The following is a 21,003-nucleotide window of genomic DNA, read 5'->3' on the forward strand; positions in this document are numbered from 1 at the left end:
ATCCATTTTGATAGAAAAGACATCATTTTTAACCCATCATTTCAGAATCTCTTCTAAAGCAATTCTATGACTCAACCTTAGGTTCCAATACTACCAACATGGGTCAAATTAGAAAGAAGTTGTAGTTACCAGCTTTCCCGTACCTCAGTATCACTCGTGGACTGTGGCTAAGTCTACAGAGAGTCATTAGAATTTCCTCTCTAGACAAAAATTGTGAAAAATCATGATGACACAATCAAAACAATTATTTTATATTATCATGTGCATTCTCATTGAGATTCCAAGAATTGCAATACCTCCTCTTTAAGATTTCCAACGTTTTCATGTACTCACTTTTCATTATAAGTGAAGTATGGATTCAATAGAAATAATTAGAACTTTACCAGATTATGGGTATATCTGTGGACATATCACTAGCTCATAGTCACAACCAAGACTGCACGGAAATATGTAAACCATAATTCAAAAGGAGTCATGTACCAATATGTTCATTGCAGCTCTATTTACAATAGCCAGGACATGGAAGCAACCGAAGTGTCCATCAACAGATGAATGGATAAAGAAGATGTGGCATATGTATACAATGGAATATTACTCAGCCATAAAAAGAAACGAAATTGAGTTATTTGTAGTGAGGTGAATGGACCTAGAGTCTGTCATACAGAGTGAAGTAAGTCAGAAAGAGAAAAACAAATACCATATGCTAACACATATATGTGGAATTTAAGGGGAAAAAAAAAGTCATGAAGAACCTAGGGTAAGATGGGAATAAAGACACAGACCTAATAGAGAATGGGCTTGAGGATATGGGGAGGGGGAAGGGTAAGCTGTGACAAAGTGAGAGAGTGGCATGGTCATATATACACTACCAAAGGTAAAATAGCTAGCTAGTGGGAAGCAGCCACATAGCACAGGGAGATCAGCTCGGTGCTTTGTGACCACCTAGAGGGGTGGGATAGGGAGGGTGGGACGGAGGGAGACGCAAGAGGGAAGACATATGGGAACATATGTATAACTGATTCACTTTGTTATAAAGCAGAAAATAACACACCACTGTAAAGCAATTATACTCCAATAAAGATGTTAAAAAAAAAAAAGGAATCTCAGAAAGATATGAGATTTACCCATGGAACCAGAACTCTCCTATTCTTCTTCCAAGTCAGGCTGTCATTTTCCCTCTTTACATCTCTGCTTCTTGTGCTGTCTTAGAAAGCTGAGCACCAGGTATAGCCACCTCCTGCAAGAGTTTTCCTTGAGCCCTCAGGGGACTGAATCTGCCATCTGTCCTGTAGGGAAGTAATTGGAATCTCTCCCTCTCTCCCTCACTCTTGTGCTTTCTTCCCTATATCCTTTCTTGTGCACTGGTCTGAAGCAGTGCTGATTCAGGCCCCAGGTAACATAGCTGAACATCAGTCTGTAATCAACGTATTTCCACAGCTACGTATTTCTTGCCCTCTCATAAGGTCTTAAAAAGAACTCATCATACTGATTGGCAGTTTAAAATCACCAAGCCATTTCTCCCTAGGGACATGGCTGTATTCATACTTAAACCTAAATACAATGCTCGTAGGTGTAATGTCTACATCACTGAATATTTGGGTTAACTAGAATAATATATGCTGTACCAGTTATATAAATTTCAAAAGCAGGCAAAGCTGATCTATGTTGTTAGAAATCAGAATGTGGTTACTCCTGGGGTGTTGAGGAATAATGCTTGGCAGAGATATGAGTAGTGTTGATAACGTTGTTTCTGGATCTGGGTAAGTGGCTATATAGGTGTGTTCAGTTTGTGAAAACTGAACTGTATAAATCTATTATATATGTACTTTTTGTGTATACATGTTAATAAAATGTTTTAGAAAGATACAAAAATATACAGAATAAAATAGGAAAGTTCTCTTTTATCAGACATATCTTAAACCCACTCTTCTCTCCAGAGCAAACTGATAAAATAATTTTTTCATATACTTCCAGACCTTCTTTTTCTATGCACACACATAAAAATATGCATGTACCTATATTAAATATCCATATAACCCTGACATATGCAAATGAGAACTTGCAGTGGGCTCATCAAAGACAACGTGCAGGGCTTCCCTGGTGGCGCAGTGGTTGAGAATCTGCCTGCTAATGCAGGGGACACGGGTTCGAGCCCTGGTCTGGGAAGATCCCACATGCCACGGAGCAACTAGGCCCGTGAGCCACAACTACTGAGCCTGCGCGTCTGGAGCTTGTGCTCTGCAACAAGAGAGGCCGCGATAGTGAGAGGCCCGTGCACCGCGATGAAGAGTGGCCCCCACTTGCCACAACTAGAGAAAGCCCTCGCACTGAAACGAAGACCCAACACAGCAGAAATAAATAAATAAATTACGAAAACTCCTATCCCCAACATCTAAAAAAAAAAAAGCGCTGGGTATTTATAAAAAAAAAAGACAACGTGCATGTATCTTTCAACTTTGCAGTCAGCAATTTCATGTTGGTACCTTGAAATTGGCCATGTAGGAATATTTATAATACAGAAATTAGGCAGTGCCACAAACCAGAGGGTTGTGGGTTTTTTTTTTCTGAAAGCAGAGTTATGACTTGTAAATTTTTGCTCTTTGAAAGGATGGTGCTCTAAACTTAATAACATACAGATTGAATATATTGCTTCAATGTTTCCTGTTATCCAAAGTTGCCAGTGAAAATTCTGAGGTTCAAACAATTCTTAGTATTTGTAGAAAAAAATTATTTTGCTCACTCTCTTGCCGTCTCTGACATTAAATTTTTCTTATATCCTTGGGGTTTGGGGAATTTTACTACGTCTCTCTTGGTGAGATCCAACTTCTTGTAGAATAAGCTCGGGTAAGCACCCTGATGAGGGGTTGTTTAAATTAGGTTTCCTACTGCCCAGGAACCACAAGAGGTGACAGTCTACATAGTTAACTTCTATACCCACCTCTTCTCCCAAAGACAAATACACCCTAAGTATCTTGAACATCCCTAGGAGAAGTGGACTTATTTGCCTTAGAGGACTGGGATTATATAATAGCCAAGATTGGGAAGAGTGAGCACTGCCATAAAAGCAGTCAGAGAGCATAGATTTTACATTCATAGAAACATGGGTTAAAATTGTGGCACTACCATTTATTAGTGTATTTAACTTTGGTCAAATATAATTTCTTTGAACTTCATTGTCTCAATTAAGAAATGAGGAAGTGTGTTTATATGTTTTGGTTTTGTTATTGAGGATCAAATAATGTGCTATATATAAAGAAACTATCTTAGTGCTCAGAACAGAATAGGCACGAAAGATATGTTAGTTTCTTTTAATTTATTCACTTTAGTACCCAAAACATTGTCCTACATGTCACTGAGGGCTAAAGATCAAACTCTGACCTTTCTTTTTTTCTCCATACTCTCAATTCACTCACAACTGTTTGGAACAAGGGATACTCTATAGCAGAGGAGTACTTTACTCTGCTATTTACTTGCTCCTATTAACTGCTCTGTTATCTGAAAAAGGTCAGACCTGTCTTCGTTATCCCAGGTTCCTTATCTCTAAAATGAGAGGGTCATTTGGATAAACTCTAGTATTTACCAACCTAGAATTCTATGACATTATAGATCTGCCCATCTGCCCATGTAAGGGCAAGAGTTGAGAGTAAAGGTACAGATGTGCGGGGGTTTAAACTGAAGTGGGAAGCCCATCCTTTTCCAAAACAAGGTAGGATAACCACCAAACAGAGTGGGTGGTAACAATGAGGTAGAGAGTAGTGGTTCGCTGGAGGTTCTAATGAACCCAGAATAAGAAGGGTTTAATGAGAGATGCTAAGGGTAGAGGTGACAGTGAGTTTGAACGATACTATAATAGCTAGTAGTGAATGAATGAACACTTACTATAGGCTGAGAGATATGCCCATACCTCACTGAGTCCTCACTGTGAAGCTGGTTCTATTATTTTTTATCTTTCACAAATATGGACACTGAAACTTAAAGAGATTAGTAATTTTACCAAGATTATACAGCTAATAAATGACAAATCTTGGACTAAAATCTGTGTGTCATGTGAAGTTAAAAATCAAGATGTTTGAAGTATAAAAATATGTAGAAAGGAAAGGAAAAAAGAAAAGAGAAGTAAGGTAACAGTTTAAGCTAGCAAACAGTATCCATACATCTCTGTATACCCATAATACCCAGTAAGGCATGCTATAGATAAGGCACTCAGAAAACAGTTAATTAGCTGTTTTTAACACACACACATGAGCTCAGAAAGAAGAGCATATAATATTTAAATTTATTCACAACTAATAGCTCTAATACTAACCATAGAATTCATTTTAGAGATCCAAGTGTTCCAGTATGTTTAGTTCAGTGGTTGTACAAAATGCATCTTTCGTGTTCTTTGGGCTTTGGCATATAAATAGACGAATCAGGCACAAACAGTTCTTTGTAGGGAGTAATAGTCCAGGTTTCATGCTCATTCATTTTGCAAACAGTATTTAAGATTAAAAGATATCATTCTCTGTTTTTAGTCCATCCTCCTTTTGATGCTTGAATTCTTTCTAAGATGTTCCCACCAAGGAGTTACCAAACTTGCTCTTGAATAATCTCAATAACAGTACATTTGCAACTTCCAGGAGTAACTGGTTCCACTTTTAAATAGCTGATCTAAGAGACCTAAAAACCGTCTTCCCCGTGATCAGCCTCAATCACTTTCCCTGAAATATTCACATCTCGGTTCTACACCTTGAGATTTTATTTAACACGTTTAATCACCCTCCCATGTCCAACTTTTAAATATCTAAAGACTCCTCCACAGTCTCTCTTTGTATTTTACGTTTCTTTTGCTAAACCTTCCATTTTCTTTGTCATACAATATGGTTTCACATCCTCATACCATTCAGGCACCCTGCCTAGAAAACTGCTCCAGGATTTCCATTGTATTCCATTTTCTTTTCTAGAATCAAATGCAAGACTCCAGGTAGTGTTTGGCTACTGATGAAACACCTCCCCTGTCTGGATTTATTTTTTATCTACTCATACAGTCTAATGTCTCTATCTAGGGATAACTAACCTTCATTAAGTTTACAAAGCTAATATTTTCTTTCTCACTTTTCTTCCAGACACCATTTGACATACAGAGCAGAGTTAAGGAAAACTGAGAGTGCCTTTCTCAAAATTACACCCATGTTAGAAACAAATTTTGCTCATCTGTCTACTGTGAATGATTTCCCTGAAATTACATATATGTATTATGTATAATATATATAGATAGATGTTTTTATATAAATACTGTGTGTATTACTGTATTAGAGTCAGGCGTATTTTGGAACTTTGCATTTTCTCTGATGTCCTGTTGTCCTGTACATTCAGTAAAGCATATTAACTCAGATCCTTGCTGCCTACCACTAACTGGCAGTTGCAGCATTTTAAGAAGTTCAAAGTGTTTCCACTGACCTGAATCCTTTACTGTTAATGCCTGCTTTGGCCCAGGTTACATTGTGGGAGTTTCTTTCCTCTACTAGTTTAAGCTTCCTTCCTTTATCATTTCCCACCCTCCCTCTTCCTTCTGGCTTATTGATAGCTATCAATATTGCTCAAGACAGAAAGAAGCGAAGCTGCCACGGAGCAAAGGGGCTTTGTATACATAACTGATTTACTTCAGGGAAGGCTGGAGGGCAACTCACCTCCCTTGGGTTGGACTTGGTAAAGAACTAGAATGAATGTGTTGCGGGGAGTCATCCCCAACCTGACTGTGCTAATATATCACATTGTACTACAGTAGACATGAGATTATAAATTGTGGTAATTTTAAAAGTCTTTACATTTAAAAAAATTCTATTTCAGAATAATTTAGGGATGCAACCTCTTTAGAAGTTATCATTATCTTTTTCCTCATGCATTATTCTCCATACCTATTAGTATTATATTTGTTAGCTCTGTGAAGAAGCAAACTTCTCATAGCTTCAAGATCACACTGACACTTAATCAGATTGAAGTATAATCTCAGAAAAAATAAAACAGCACCTGGTGTAAGAAGTCACAGAAAGGACAAAAGGGAGAACTAGAAAAGTTCAAGTGCAGATTATATGGTCACCCACGTTTGTAAGACAAAAGGTAGCAGAAGCTTTAGGGTTTCTCTAAAGTAATTTTCAGTGATCTCTCAACTTTTCTACAGAGAAGGAAAATGAAGCAGAAAAGAAAGAAAAAATAAACTTGGTTAAATTCAGAATTGGACTTTAAGAAATTCTTCTTTCTCTAAACTGCATGGGTAGCCATTGGCAAGGGGCATGTCATTTAGCTATTCTGGTTCTCAGTCTTCCCATCCATGAAACAAAGAGTTAAACTGAGTGACCTTGGATAGTTCTTACAATTCTAAAGTGTATATAGTTCTAAGAAAGCCATTCCAGAACGTAAGTCTGGAATAACTCTGACATACGGCATTTTAATCTCTGGAGATACTGACATATGTGTTTCCATGGACCCTTGGGTTGAGTCAGCTCTAGATACGGGTCCATGTGCTCAGTATGAATTTGCCTCTAGCAAACTGCTGTAAGGGATTTTTTTCCCAGAGAAGAAAAAGTAAAATTATGAAAGGTAAATTGAATTTGCCTTGCCTTTGACTTCTCTCTCATCTCAGCTACAGCCATGAGAAGTGGACCAGTGAAGGAAGGTGCAGGGAGTCCTGGGTTTCAGCAGTGCTTTGGAGCATTCTGGATATGTGTGTACTCTGTCAAATATTGGCACACATTGCAGGGGCAGTACGTCATTCTTGTAACCTCCTATGTCTTGGGAAAGGGAGAGTATTGCAGATTATTTTGCTGGACACCAAACTACTAATAGTACCCAATTGTACCCTTGGGAAGTCATTATAATAGGCATTTCTTAGAGCTCAAATAAATCTTGTCTAAGCATATTAAGAGCATGAGTACTAGCCCAGTATATCATAGCAATTATTAAGCAACATCAAAGCTATGCAGTGGTATTGCCTTCCATACTATTACCAGTGTATAGCTAATTTTTAGTTCTTTACATTGGTAAATATAGGGCACAAAAACAACTTCAGGATATCTCAGTGAATTACCCACCTTACCTCTATCTAGGTTAATGTAAAATATAGCTAAATTCTATGAAAACTTCAAGCAAATGTTTTATACAAACTTTAGAGAAGTGTAAGAGGGCCAAATATTATAAAGAGGTTCAGATGCTAGGTAGTTAAGAAAACACTATTACCCAGTAAATCTAGAAATGTAAAGATGATGTAACATTAGAAAACCTATTACTGTAATTTATACCAACAAGATAAAGGCGAATAACCATTCTATTCATTGTCTTCCTAAATACACATCTGATCACTGCGACTGCTCCTTTCTTCAATCTTTTCTACATAGTAGGTAGACTGATCTTCTGAAAATTCCCAATATTGTTTAGTTTCCTCTCTCTGAACTGGCATGGCATTGCATGATCCCAATTCCTTACTTTTGCCTTTTTCACTATGTCCCATGGTCCCTTGACCTCTTCCAAGGACGTTAGTGATCTTTAGAATGCCACTCGCCAAACACCCAGTTATTTCTCCTTATTCTGTTCTTAAATTATGGACTCGTAACCATTTTCCTCAAGTTCCAGATCTATTTTCCCTGGGATGTTGTGAAGAAAAATACATCATGACTTGAGATCAGACTAGATAGAAGAGTTGAAAGAGAAGAATGGATGAAAGTTAGCTCCATGTTTCCCAGCACAAGAAACTGAATAAGTGATGAGAAAGTACATCGCTGTAGAAAATCTGAAGGAGAACCTTCTTTGGAGTGAAGAAGATTTTTAGATAAATTATTCAAATTCATAGATTCTCACATTAAAATTGTGAGATAGTCAAGTCCTTGAGCAGTTTTGTAATAGGATATGGTTATCAGGCATGAAGTAACAGATGGAAATAAAACTTGGAAGTCATCTATAAAGAGGTAATGAAGATATGAAAGAAGGCATTAGAAATGAAAACTAAAAATCTAAAATCTTAATGTATTAAATGATATTTTCAAGTTATATGGTTTCTGGAACAATTGAGACTAGAAATCAGAGCTGAAACAAAGTTAAGGGTTCTTCTCACTCTGTTTGGATTTTATTTTTCTGAACAAGAAAATCAGGTCATACAGTGCATTAAAATATTTTTCCTGATCTATTAAATTACTGATAGAAATTTTATACATATGGAAATCAAATTACTTGTTATAATTTCTTTGATACATTAAATGCAAAGCAGAAATTACTTTGAAGATAAAATGCATAGAAATTAGAAAAAACTTTTTACTATGAAGTTTGTGAATATTATTTTTACTATTGCTTTTAAAATAAAATCTCATAAAACCTAAGAAGTTTTACTAAAAAGAACCTATAAGTTAGGAGAACAGCAATTGTTTTTTATAATTCTTCATATTTAAACAAACTGATAAATCTCAACCCTATAATTTTCTCCTGCATATTAGTCAAGTGAGTTTTAGAGAAAGAGATGTTTAAAAAATTATTTTCATTATTTCAAAAAGATTAAAACAAGTGTTTTTTCTATAATGCATATAATAAAAGTCATTTATAAGTCCTCTTTTTGATTTTTTATATATATATATATATAAATGTATTGGATTCAAGCAAATTACCAAAGAAGAAATAATTCCATACTGTTTTCAATGAGAGAACATTGTCTTTTATGTCCAAAACAGCTACTGATTAAACAGCCTACAAAACTGAATAAGCAACCTTCTAGAGTCCAATCCGAAAGATTAGAGCCCAGAGGCATCGGCTGATACTGCAGACAAGATTCCAGCTGTGGAGCATTTAAAATGAGAAACTCCTCTTGCCTCTCAGCCACTATAGGCCAGGCAGAGATGTAACCAGAGCTCCGTCTGGTGTCACAGGGAAGGCTGGCAGCGGCAGCATTGCCTTTCCCAATCCAGCAGGCTAGGAACCTGTGACTCATGCATAAGTCATAACTAGTCTTCAGATCACAATTAATGCTATCTGCACATGGATGTGTATACACACAAGCTTACACACACATACACACACTCTCTCAAAATAGAAGGACTGGAAGGAAAAAATTATTTATCTACATATGTTAAAATAATATGAAAACATATTGGTAATAATAGAAAAAAGTCCTATATGATTCTTACTACATCTTGCTTCAAAATAGGTCATATTTAATAGAAAAGGGCCATGGCCAACACATTTTTGGCTCAATAGTTTTGATTTTCACCATACTGTCTATATACCATGATTACACACAACTTCTAGGCATCATGTCAAACGATATCAATTATGTCTGCATTTATAATAGACCTAGATTGCCTCTGTCAACAAAGGGGAGCTACCTCAAAAAAAAGTCTATCCCAGTTTATTTCCAGTGCAATTACCTTTGGTGATAAGTTTCAACCACTTTCCTACCAGCATTTTCAACTCCTGTGCCCAACCCATCCTGAAAAACTCTAACCTTAGGTTCAATCCCCACTCCTCCATACCCTGTTGCTGCATGCCGCTGGAGAAAATGGATGGTCCCTGATTACTCTCCAGCTGTCTTCAAATCTACGTTCAGCATCTTTCTTCACTATCCAAAAGAAAAAAATAAAATGTCTACCAAGCATGAGCTATTCTAACTGTACTTTATGTCCATCTCTGCCTTCTTAGTACTGCCTTCATTAGTGTTTCCGACAGTAAGGGGCTTCCCCTGTCTGAGGCTAATCAATTGCCTCTAGGAAAAGTCCATCCCCTAGTTTTCTTCTGACATCTCAACAATCATTTTCCTCTACTTTGATTTCTTCCTTTCATCCTGTGAACCCATTTTAATTACTCTTATTTTCTAAAAACTCTCCCTTGATCCTGTTTTCAACTAGCTCTTCTTTGTCTTTCTCATTATAAGAGTATCGGGCTTCCCTGGTGGTTCAGTGGTTGAGAGTCTGCCTGCCGATGCAGGGGACACAGGTTTGTGCCTCGGTCCGGGAGGATCCCACATGCCGCGGAGCGGCTAGGCCCGTGAGCCATGGCCGCTGAGCCTGCGCGTCCGGAGCCTGTGCTCCGCAACGGGAGAGGCCACAACAGTGAGAGGCCCGCGTACCGCAATAAAAAAAAAAAAGAGTATCTTTAAATTTTATCCAGATGAGGAATTCACTTCCTTAACTTTCACTTACTTCCTTTCTTGGTATGACTGTCACCTGGTTCTCTTCCTGGCACTAACACTGTTGACTCCTTTACTGAGTTTTCTTCCTCTACATATTACTAAAAAATTATCATTTATAAACTTTTGTTCTAGATCCTCAAGAGGCAATGTAAGCATTCATTACTGAGCAGGACATTGCTACACAGACACTGCTCCATCTCGTGGTACCAGCTTTTGAGCAGCCGTACTAACTGTGTCTCAGGACTGTGCTTCACAGAAAAGAAAGAGGGATAAATTTATTTATAAATACTCATTTCTTATTGGTCAAAGTTCTTGCCTACATTGTGTCCATTCTCCCACGTTTCTGAATAACACATTCATGGGCAGTAAGAAGAGCTCTGTGGCATCCTACCTCTTTTGTCAGAGAATTCTCTGGGATAGGAAGCAAAGGGTGCCACACACCCAAAAAAAATGTTTAGGTGTGGGGTTGTGGCACTTTCTTCTTAGAACATAACACAGCTGTAATTACATGATGCTGTAATAATTCATTTCACTCCTCCATTAGCTAAGTGTGTGTAACTTAGCACCTAGAACACAGTAAGTGTCCAAGTACATATTTATTAAGTGAATGAATGAGACGGATCAAGTAGCATTTTGTACTTGGGATAAATGAGGAAAAGCGACAGGAAAAGTGTTCTCAGAAACCTAGCTTTCAGTATAGTCAATATTTCTTGATTAATTGGGAATTCTCATACTAAATATCAAAGGCTTACGCTTAGAGTGGAAATAAGATAAGGGAAACCCATAACAGTAAATCTAATGATATATGTGTCAAATTGCTTTATTTGGGGATTTCTTAAAGAAGTTTGCTCCCTGTGTTGTTAAAATTTACGTTACAGCTTGTTTAGGCAAAGGGCCTTCATATCAGCATGGTTTCTTCTACTTGAGGCTTAAAAAACAGGTATGACTTTTTTCCTCTATAGCCCCCAGTGATACACACTGTGACTGACAGCTATTCTTAAAAGATGAGCACATATTTCTTTCTTAAGAATCTCTTTCCAAGGAACTGCCACATAATTTTAATACAATTTAATCAGAAAGGGACTATCTGGGTTGACTTCATTATACATTCACACATTCAATCACACCAGCATCACTTTTCAAATACCATCTCTTACAAGTGGATGCTGTTAACTTTCTCAACAGTAAAGGCACAGGCATGTGATTTCCACCCAGCAGTGGAGAATTAATAAATCACCCAACATATTACAGTTTCACGCCAAGTTAGCACCTTCATCAGGGAATGAAATTAGCAGAGCAAATCCTGGCTAATTGTGAAAGATGCTAATTACCCACTCACCCTGTAAAATAAGGCATGAGTGATGTGTGAGGAGCCCTGCACAGAGTCAAGAGCACTTGGAAATGCAACACTTAAATAAAGCCTAAAACTGCTTATGCAGAGAGAAGTGGAGACCAGACAGAGAGTACAATCTACAGCCGGTAAAATGAAAAAGAATTTGCAGGGATTTTTAAAGATCTCATTTCAGAACTGTAGCAAGACTAGTAGAGACTTGGATGACTCCAGGGACTCATGACGGAGCCTTTACTTCTAGGTCTGTAACGTAAATCCCCACCTGACCCTACTGGGAGCATGTCCTCACTGGTTAATAGCTGTTCACAGCCAGGACATGGAATAGCTGTGAAAGACGCGACCTCAGTTCAGCTACTCCTGGGTGGGGCGTCCCCGTTACAGACCGGCAATAATTCTCTCCCCTGCTGCTGGTCTCTGCAGAGAGGCCAGGAGCTGAACAGGTCACTGGATGTGGATCCTCAGCAGGCATTTCAGAGGCTGCCAGCTCCTGCTTGGCTGAGACCAACTGGTGGAGGTGAGATGGGAGGATTCAGCCCCGTCACTGTCAATCTGGGACCCTTCCCTGGATGGGAGACTTATTTCTCCAAAGTTGTCAATTTTCACTTTTTACCAGCACGAGGCTCACATTAAGAAGGGAAGCATGTTCCTAATAGTACTGTTTAGGTGTGTGATTTTTAAAAAAACCACAAAAAACAAAAAACTGTGCTACAACATGTACTAACTTTTTCTACACTTTCTAGCTGCTCTGAAGATCTGAACAAGCACTTAAGACCTCAGTACATCTAAACTCAAATAAACAAAACCAATGTTTCTATTTTTCAGCTTGTTACGTCCCACACACTGAATTTGCTTATGAAGGGCAATTATCACTTTAAATTTAATTAAAATGTCCCTGACTAATGACGTGTGCAAGCCACTAAAACAATTTCACCATTTACAATTGCAAAGGTTACCCAGGAAATGATGCTGTATTGTGGCTAATTTGTGTGGTGATGCAAAGGTGATAAATTATTAACTCGCCAAAGAGGCAGTATGGAAATTCTTCAAAAGATGAGCTTTGTGACACAATTTAAAACATCAAAATGACAAAAAATAAGGGGAAAAGAAAGAAAGAGAGAGAGAGAGAGAGAGAGAGAGACAGAGAGAGAGAGAGAGACAGAGAGAGAGAGAGAAAGAAAGAAAGAAAGAAAGAAAGAAAAAGAATGAAAGAAAGAGAAAGAAAGGAAAGAATGAAAGATAGGAAGGAAGGAAAGGAAAAAAGAAAGGAAAAAGAAGTTAAATTCCCCCAAATTTCCAAATCATCTCTTTTAACAAAAAAAGTGAATAACAAAAATGTGTTTATACTATTATTATTGGAATTCAATATAATCTACTTAACTTTAAAAAATAAAGTAGAAATCTTCTTTCATTTTTAGATTTTTCTTTTTACTAATCATAAACAACAAATTCATGACAAGAAAAAGGCAACTGCTTGCTTCATTCCATGACTACCACTCCTAGAATGAATTACATGTTGTGATATACTCTACCTCCAGAACACAGTAAGTTTTCAGTACATCATTATTAATATGTGATTAAGCTCATTAGAATGGCAGAGGGTTAAAAATAATTCCATCCAGAAAATCCTTTCATTTTTAGTTCAACAGTTTTAATAGTCCTTACAATTAAAAAAGGAAAACAGGGCTTCCCTGGTGGCGCAGTGGTTGAGAGTCCGCCTGCCGATGCAGGGGACACGGGTTCGTGCCCCGGTCCGGGAAGATCCCACATGCCACGGAGCGGCTGGGCCCATGAGCCATGGCCACTGAGCCTGCGTGTCCGGAGCCTGTGCTCCGCAACGGGAGAGGCCACAACAGTGAGAGGCCCGCGTAAAAAAAAAAAGGAAAACAAACTGTACTGTGGGCATGCCATATTGCCAGTTATTCCTCTCAGTATGCCAAATACTCCCCTTAGTAACCCAGAATTCGTACTTTCACAGAAGGTAGAGCTGCTATTTTATACATACATATATATATATATATACACACACACACACACACAAACACACACACATATACATATATATTTTATATATCATTATATGTTATTTAAATCTTCCTGGGACATGTTAAGAGGTCATACAGTAATTGCAAAAGCATAGAAATTGCTTTGATGTTAAAAATAAAATTTCAGAACCTTATTAATATCATGATTGGTGTTCCCTGTAATAGATTTTGTTGTTATCATGTAGGTGAAAAACTACTGTCTGATTTACAATCTTAGAAAAGGAAGACAGGTAGCAAAATATATCCTCATAATGCTCTACAAGCTGTATCATATTAAAATTAAGAATATCAATTACATTCAGTAATACATTTTGTAATTGATTGATTACTGAAAAATTATTTATAACTTTCTTGTTGCTGAATGCCTGCCTTGACAGGATATTGTCAATTCTCAAATAACAGATTGGGTCAGATTTGACTGTTGCCTTAATTATTCTTTACTTCTGTGTTGGAATTTTTTTTTTCGTTCATTGGCTATAAACACTAAAGTCGTGTGTAAATTCTGGTTATCTGACCTTATATTTGCTGCGGAAATAACTTAGTGGTAGAACTGGAATTATAATTTGGGGGATTAGGTAGAAGGGGGAATCTCTTCTCAAATTCTCATTAATCTTATTTGCTCTTAGAAAGAAATATACCTAGAGAAGACAGAGCATTGTGTCTACAGTTCTTAGCTGTAGGCTTCAGCCTGCCTCTGATGCCCTAACAATGCTTTGTATTTGGCTCCTAGAAGATACTGACAGACTGTTTCAACTAAACCTACTTGTGATTTCTTGTTCTGACACAAGGACCAGAGCAACAGCAGGGGTGTCCTTATCATCATCAGTATCACTGTCAGGGAAAGAAGAGTGCCAGCACTGAGCAGTCTGTTCAGGCCTCTCTTGGCACCAGCAATCGTGGTGGTGACAGCTTCTTGGCTCTGTGAACATTGCTAACATACCACACAATCTAGACCCCGAGGGCCTCAATGGGCTGCACCTATGTTTTTCTTCTTATTTAGTATTAAGTAGAGTCATGTATGCCTAAAACGATTTAACAAATGTTCTGTAACCATTTAAACTATTGCAATAAATACATTTTTTATTGTAAAAATAGTACTTCAATAGCCAACTGACAGATGATGTTTTTTTCCCTAGAAATATTGTCTAAATGGAATAGTAGTGGCCCAGTGAGCATGGAGGACCCTGGAAGTAATAAATGATGATCAGAGCTCTGTAGAAGGCTAAGATTTGTGGCTATTTCAAGTAGATGACTGTAAGATCTTAGGTGTTAGGGAATTTGAGGACATGACCAGTTTACTTACTTTAAATAAATTTTTAAGATATATGCTGCTCGTTTTCCCTCCTAGCTCTGATTTTCACAAGGCAACTCATAAAAATGTAGGCTCTTCAAGGCATTGTTAGGTTAAGGGCTGTTAATGTGGTTTAGGGGGAGGATACTTCACTGACACAGGAAACCTTGACATTAAATCTTAAGGCTTTATTTTTTTTCTACCAGGCAGAGTCAAAGCTTTACTGAGGATCATCCAACTGGGGGTTGTTTAGTGGATAATAACCCTGTGAAATCCCAGATTCTTTCAGGACAAAATCACTTCCATCCATTCAATCTTGAAGAAGCAAAAGACTTCTTCTGCAAGTGAGGGTTAATACATTTGAATGTTCTTGTTTCTGAGATTACAAATGCATTCTTTCTCCATATCCAACAGTTCTTGATCCATATCCAACTGTTTTGGTTTCATAGCCTTCTGTTTATTTTTAGAATGCTAGTCATATTTTTTGAGATGCTCATTCAGTTTATGGTAATTCCTTTTTTTAGATTACTCGTTTATTTATGTTAGTTCAGGAGTGATCTCTCATTGGGATCGTTCCATTCAATTAATTTTTCTCATGGCAGCCATATCGTGGCTGGTTGGATAGTTTCTGTCCATGCTTACTCCTCTGTGTTTGATTTCTCTGCACTGACTTTTCCAGGACCCCAGGGTTCCCAGATGAGAACCAACTCTTCTATTTCTGATTCTCTATTATTGTCTTAAGGAAATATAACCAATCCGTTTTGAGAATCAGGGTGTCATTTGACCCAGCTCTTCGTCGGAGGATTGTCACTGACCTTCTTTGACATTCCGGTGATATTGCTCATTATATATGCTATATTGCTCAGATCCTAACCAGAGTCCAAGCTACTTCCAGCCTCCATTTGCAGACCCAGCGCTCTGTTCCCTCACAGAGGGTAGAGCATTGTTAGAGCTAGATCTCATGGGAGTTGAACACAAAGATACCACGAGTCATTTCCAGTAGTGGAGCCTGTGGGTTTGCCTCTTTGAGGTCTTATTTTCTGTGTTTTCATTCCATTCTGCTCCCCAGATAAAGTTAATCCACTTTTGACCATGAATATATCTTTTGAAATATGTACTAATAATGTTTCAACTGTCATGTTGTGTTTTTGTGTATGAGGATTTAGTGCCTACTGTCTCTAACGTATTTGCCAGAAGACCTCCCAAAAACATATTTTAAAATATATGTTTTATATTGTCCAAACTAACCTTGGACAGTTTCATAATAGGTTATGTTTTCTACAGAATCCAAAGATCGGAAGGAATACAGAACATGTTAGTTCGCAAATAAAAGCAGGCTATTTATCTGGGCATGAAGCATCTAAACACAAGAATGGAGAAACCTGGAATATAAATTTTAAGATCGGTATACAGGATATTTTACAGTTTTAATATATTTAACCTATGGATACAAAATTTAAAGGTGTCAAAACATACCTATCGGGATCTATCAATCGATTAATCAATTAATCAATAGATAGATATAATAAGCATAGTTTAGAGATTCTGAGACCTGAATATGTGATTGTTGGGTATATAATTCTCCAATAAAAGACATGTTCAGAATGCTATCAAGAATGTGCAATTGAAAAAAAAAAGAATGTGCAACTGACTTTATCTTGTAAAATACCTTACTCTATAAAATATCCTACTCCATAAAATATCTTACTCTATAAAAATATTTTAAAGTGTCATCAATTCATATTTGACACAAAATGTTGATGTTTTTAAAATCTAATATCACATTAAATCACTTTATTGATTCAGTACAAAAAAAGCTTAAATTGGCAATATGAATATTTAAAATAAGTAGCATGAATCAACTTTCTTGCTAGGTTATTAAACTTAAAATTGCAGAAGCCAAATGAGGAAATATACATGTTATTCAGAAATAGGTGGGATAATGTTTTCCTCCATTGGAAAAAATCCATTTATTTCAAGTATTTACATATTGATCTTATCAGTGCTAATAATACTAATACAATTCAAACTTTCAGTTGTGCCGAACTTTCAAAATTTTTCCATGCTAGTTTTCCAATGAGAATGTGGCAATATGTATAAAAGTATATATGAACCATTCATTTTTTTAGCCAACAAGTATTTAGGGACATCTACTCTGTATAGAGCATAACTAAGTTTTAAGTAGAACTCAGATAAGTCACACATTTTGCTATGGTAACCATCTGTTATTTTTGTCTACACAGCATCGTTTTCTTTGGGGAATTTCCTATCCCACAGAGCACCTGAACATGGTATATCAACTTTCAATATGTAGGGTCTCTATCAATATTTATTAAATTAAATAATTAAGATGCTTCCTTATGATTCAAATGCAATAACAAATGAAAAGAACAAAGAATTTAAGAACGTAAGAAAAAGAATACAACTTTAAGCAAATGAGAGCCATGAAAATGACTACATTATATCTAATATTTTTTAAAAATAATTTTCTTACTCATACAGAAACACAAGAAACAAATTGTTTCTGTATATATAAGCCCATGGTAAGAATTTTTCCAGCATTCAATGAATACTTCTTGGATTTTAAGAGACTATCATTCTGAGATATTCCATTCTGGGGGACTCTCCAGCGTTACATTTTATTACTCTCAGCCACCAGGTCCTCAGTTCTCGCTTCTTCTGTCTCCTTAAATTTCTATGTTCTACCCTTAAAGACACCTTTGGAATATGTAGATAAAGATATGCACTTTGTATTTTTTTTTCCATCAGATAGCATTGCCATCCCTCCACATGTGTAAAGCACTGTCCTTCCAAGATTGAATGTGACAGAAAACGTCACAGGGATTTTATGTGTCAATATTTCTCCTAGTTGCTCCCAATTTTATCCTTTCCATTGCCTGTTTATTTTAAAATGAAACACATTTTTATAAAGGGCATTTGTGTTGAAACTTCCAACCATGATCTTTCTTAGAGGACTGTTCTTTTCTTTAAAATACCAGGATTTGCATATCCAAATTCAGTTTTAACCTCCTTGCTTTCATTATGCCAAACTTTCACATATCAGGAAGCTGGTTCCCATTCTAAGTTGAAGGGGAAAGTTGGGATGGTAAGAAGTAAAAGAGACCATTGAGTTGACAATAGCTTTCTCTGGGCTACTGAAGGCTACACTACTTTGAGGAGATGTTTCAAAGGAGAAAAAGGAGCACTTGAAAGTCATACTGAATTTATTTTCAATACATTACAAGATTACAACTTTTTATAGTTATTCACCTTTTTAAAACAGCACTTGCAAAAAAAAAAAACAGCACTTGCAATAAATACCTTGTATTTCTAAAGTCTTACTATTTCGTTATCTTGCCATTTCTTTCCCTTTTAGTTGCCATCCTGAAGGAAGAGTTAAAATTGCATGCAGATGTGTCACTTGTAATAACCAAATTTCAAACACTCTACTGGGAAATAATGTTACTTGAGAAATACACTGATAGCAAAACTCTCAAATCAAAGAATAACAAGACGTTTCTGTAAAATTAGATTCACCAAATGGTGTGAAACGTTGATGCTCACGTAGTCAACCCAGGCACTCTTAATAACCAATGTCACTAAAGACTAAATATTTAAGTATATATTTAAGTATTAAGGTACTTTATAAACTTGCTTTAGAATAAAAGAATAAATCTTATTAGGTGGAAGAAATTCAACATGCTTGAATAGAATTCACTATGCATCTCCAATATTATATATTTTGATTTATATGTCAATCCCTAATTTATTAATTGAAAGCATAGCTCTTTGACTTCTATCAAAATGCTGCTGTCTACACTGAAAAGTCTAATGTTGAGAAAAAGTGTTCATAAGATAAAATCAATGTCATGCACAGGAAAGACTATAAACAGAGAAGTGCAAAAGAATCACAGCTCAAGAATTTCATAGCTATGTGACCTTAGGGAAGAACTTAACCTCTTTGTCTTCTGTAAAGTGAACTCACTGCAAGCTTGTTCCAAGAGTTAAAGTATCTGGCAGTAAACTACAAAATAACAGATTTAGATTATATCATATTCATTATTATTATCATCAAAATTACTTTAACGGTATATGCTATTTCTCTATACCTTCGATCAAAGTTCAGGCACTGAGATATTTTGAACATATACTTTGCTCACAAAATATTTTGCAAAGCTGTTACGTATTCAAGATGGAAGCGTAAAGACTTTACATCATAGGTATACTCATAAAGACAGGTACTTAACACTAAATGTAAAATAATGCGTCTCCATCTTACCATCTATTACAGGTTCAGACATGGTAAACAAATTTTTTGAGTTACCTATAATAAAGAGTAAAAAGCATGCTAGAAAGTTGGTAACTAAGAAGATCCTTCAGAACAGATTTAAGCTTGGTTGATTATAACAAGAACAATAGTCAAGTAATTTTTTTTCTTATAGCTTTCTTAAGAATAAATCAACATTGTCAGTTTGGAACTGTCTACTCATAAATACGAGCTTTTTAGTTTCAATCCTCTTACTTTATTAAAAAGGAAATATCTATAAAGAGCAAATTAATGAATGTTTATAAATGATGAGTTGAATTCATTTTGCATACATAGAAAAATATATTTTAGGAAGATTGTTTTGGAATTATTTCCCCTAAAATGAGTGAGCTTCTTATAACCAGGCCAGTATGTCTATAAACAGAAAAATAAGTAGAAACAAGTTCTAGGTTAACTGGTCATGATAATAGAACAAATCCTTTAAGTATAAAGGGACTAGATAAAACAACAAGTTTCGTATCTTTCTGTCTAGAATAAACTTCTCTTCGTCAAGTCAGCTGGCTCCTCTTTGTCTATAAATCCTCAGAAGAGGCAGTTTACACATAACACAGGTGTTAAATATAATCTACCCCTTTGGTTATTTACCTTTAAGATTAGATATATTCATTGGTTTAAGAGGAGAACAGAAGCCTTGACTGCTTATGTGTTAGGGAGGAAAAGAAATTTTAGGGACATATTCTAGCCTAAGTCAAAGTTAACACGTCTTGGCTTTCATTACTCAAAGGAATGCCAAGTCTAGTTGGGAATAGGACCTGCCACTGTGTCATCACCGCCCAACTGTTAGATGCTGACAATAACCCATTTTGGAGGTAATATCCTGACAAACACCACTCTCCCATGATTTAGTTTTGGCATATTTGCAAGTATTCATGAACACTGCCAGAAAAATAAGTTATTCCTACGGGAATTCTTGGAATAAATTTAAAAGTAATCATTTCCTTAGTTATGATTTTTATGTACTGATAAAAAGTAGTGAAGCAGGAAAATTTGTGGGCAAAATGAGCTCTTAATCATGTTGATTACATATTTGTAAAACATTAAACATGATTTCATGATGTGCTCTTGAAATCATAAGAAAAGAGAAGCTCAGAATTACAACCTAAGAGGCAAGGGAAAAAATTCTCATGAATGACTACGTGTTATGTAAAATGTTTATAATTAAAATAAAAAGTGACTGCTTTGCTATTCTTCACTCAGACCCTGTATTTTTAAAAATGGGATTCCAGTGGCATTTTTCTAACTATGAGTCACGATACACCTAAAACCTAGTTCTTAAAGAGAAAAGGAGGCAGGAATTTCCAGCCTCTAATTTAGCCAGCTCAACTGTTCAGATGTTAAAACCGGGAATATAAAATCTCACTATATTGTGTGAAGAGCCAAGTCATATATAGATAGCTATAAAAATAAGAACACATAAATATCAGAAGTACTTCTTTAAAAAAAATCTGTGATTTGAGGACGACTTAGAAAGTAAGAATTCTTATAAAAACTAAAAGGTATTGTAAAGAATGGAATTATACAACTTAAAGTATCTGGATATTCGCTTGAAATTTCCCCCTCAACTTAAATACCCCTATAATTGCATTTATATTTGAGGTAAAATTTAGATTTATATCATAACAATCCTTTCTTAAAATCAAAACATGATTCATTGACTGTCTTTGAGTGACAGTGGTGCTCACCGAATAGGCCCTCTGCTTCCCTATACTTCCTCCTCACCCCCAGGAAGTTAGTGGGACCACGTTAATATCTCCAGCCCTTAAACTCTGAGCAAACGTGGTATGAGTTCCTTCTTGGCCTATACAGGTATATGCATGGCTGAGTCGCTTTGCCGTGCACATGAAA

At 36.3% G+C, this 21,003-nt stretch overlaps 1 protein-coding gene across 4 annotated transcripts in view; it reads right to left on the bottom strand.

Annotated features, from left to right (window-relative positions):
* Positions 1 to 21,003, bottom strand: part of CENPQ (centromere protein Q) — a 184,494-nt gene that overhangs the window by 11,716 nt on the left and 151,775 nt on the right. Inside the window, exon 13 of one of the 4 annotated variants that reach the window (XR_013830027.1) lies at positions 1,182 to 1,237. The exons of the other annotated variants lie outside the window; for them this stretch is intronic. The gene's annotated coding sequence lies outside the window, so the exon portion shown is untranslated. Of the gene's footprint in view, positions 1 to 1,181; positions 1,238 to 21,003 lie in introns of those variants that run through there. 4 annotated transcript variants of the gene reach the window in all.

Source organism: Stenella coeruleoalba (assembly GCF_951394435.1).
Source record: "Stenella coeruleoalba genome assembly, chromosome: 10".
NCBI lineage: Eukaryota > Metazoa > Chordata > Mammalia > Artiodactyla > Delphinidae > Stenella > Stenella coeruleoalba.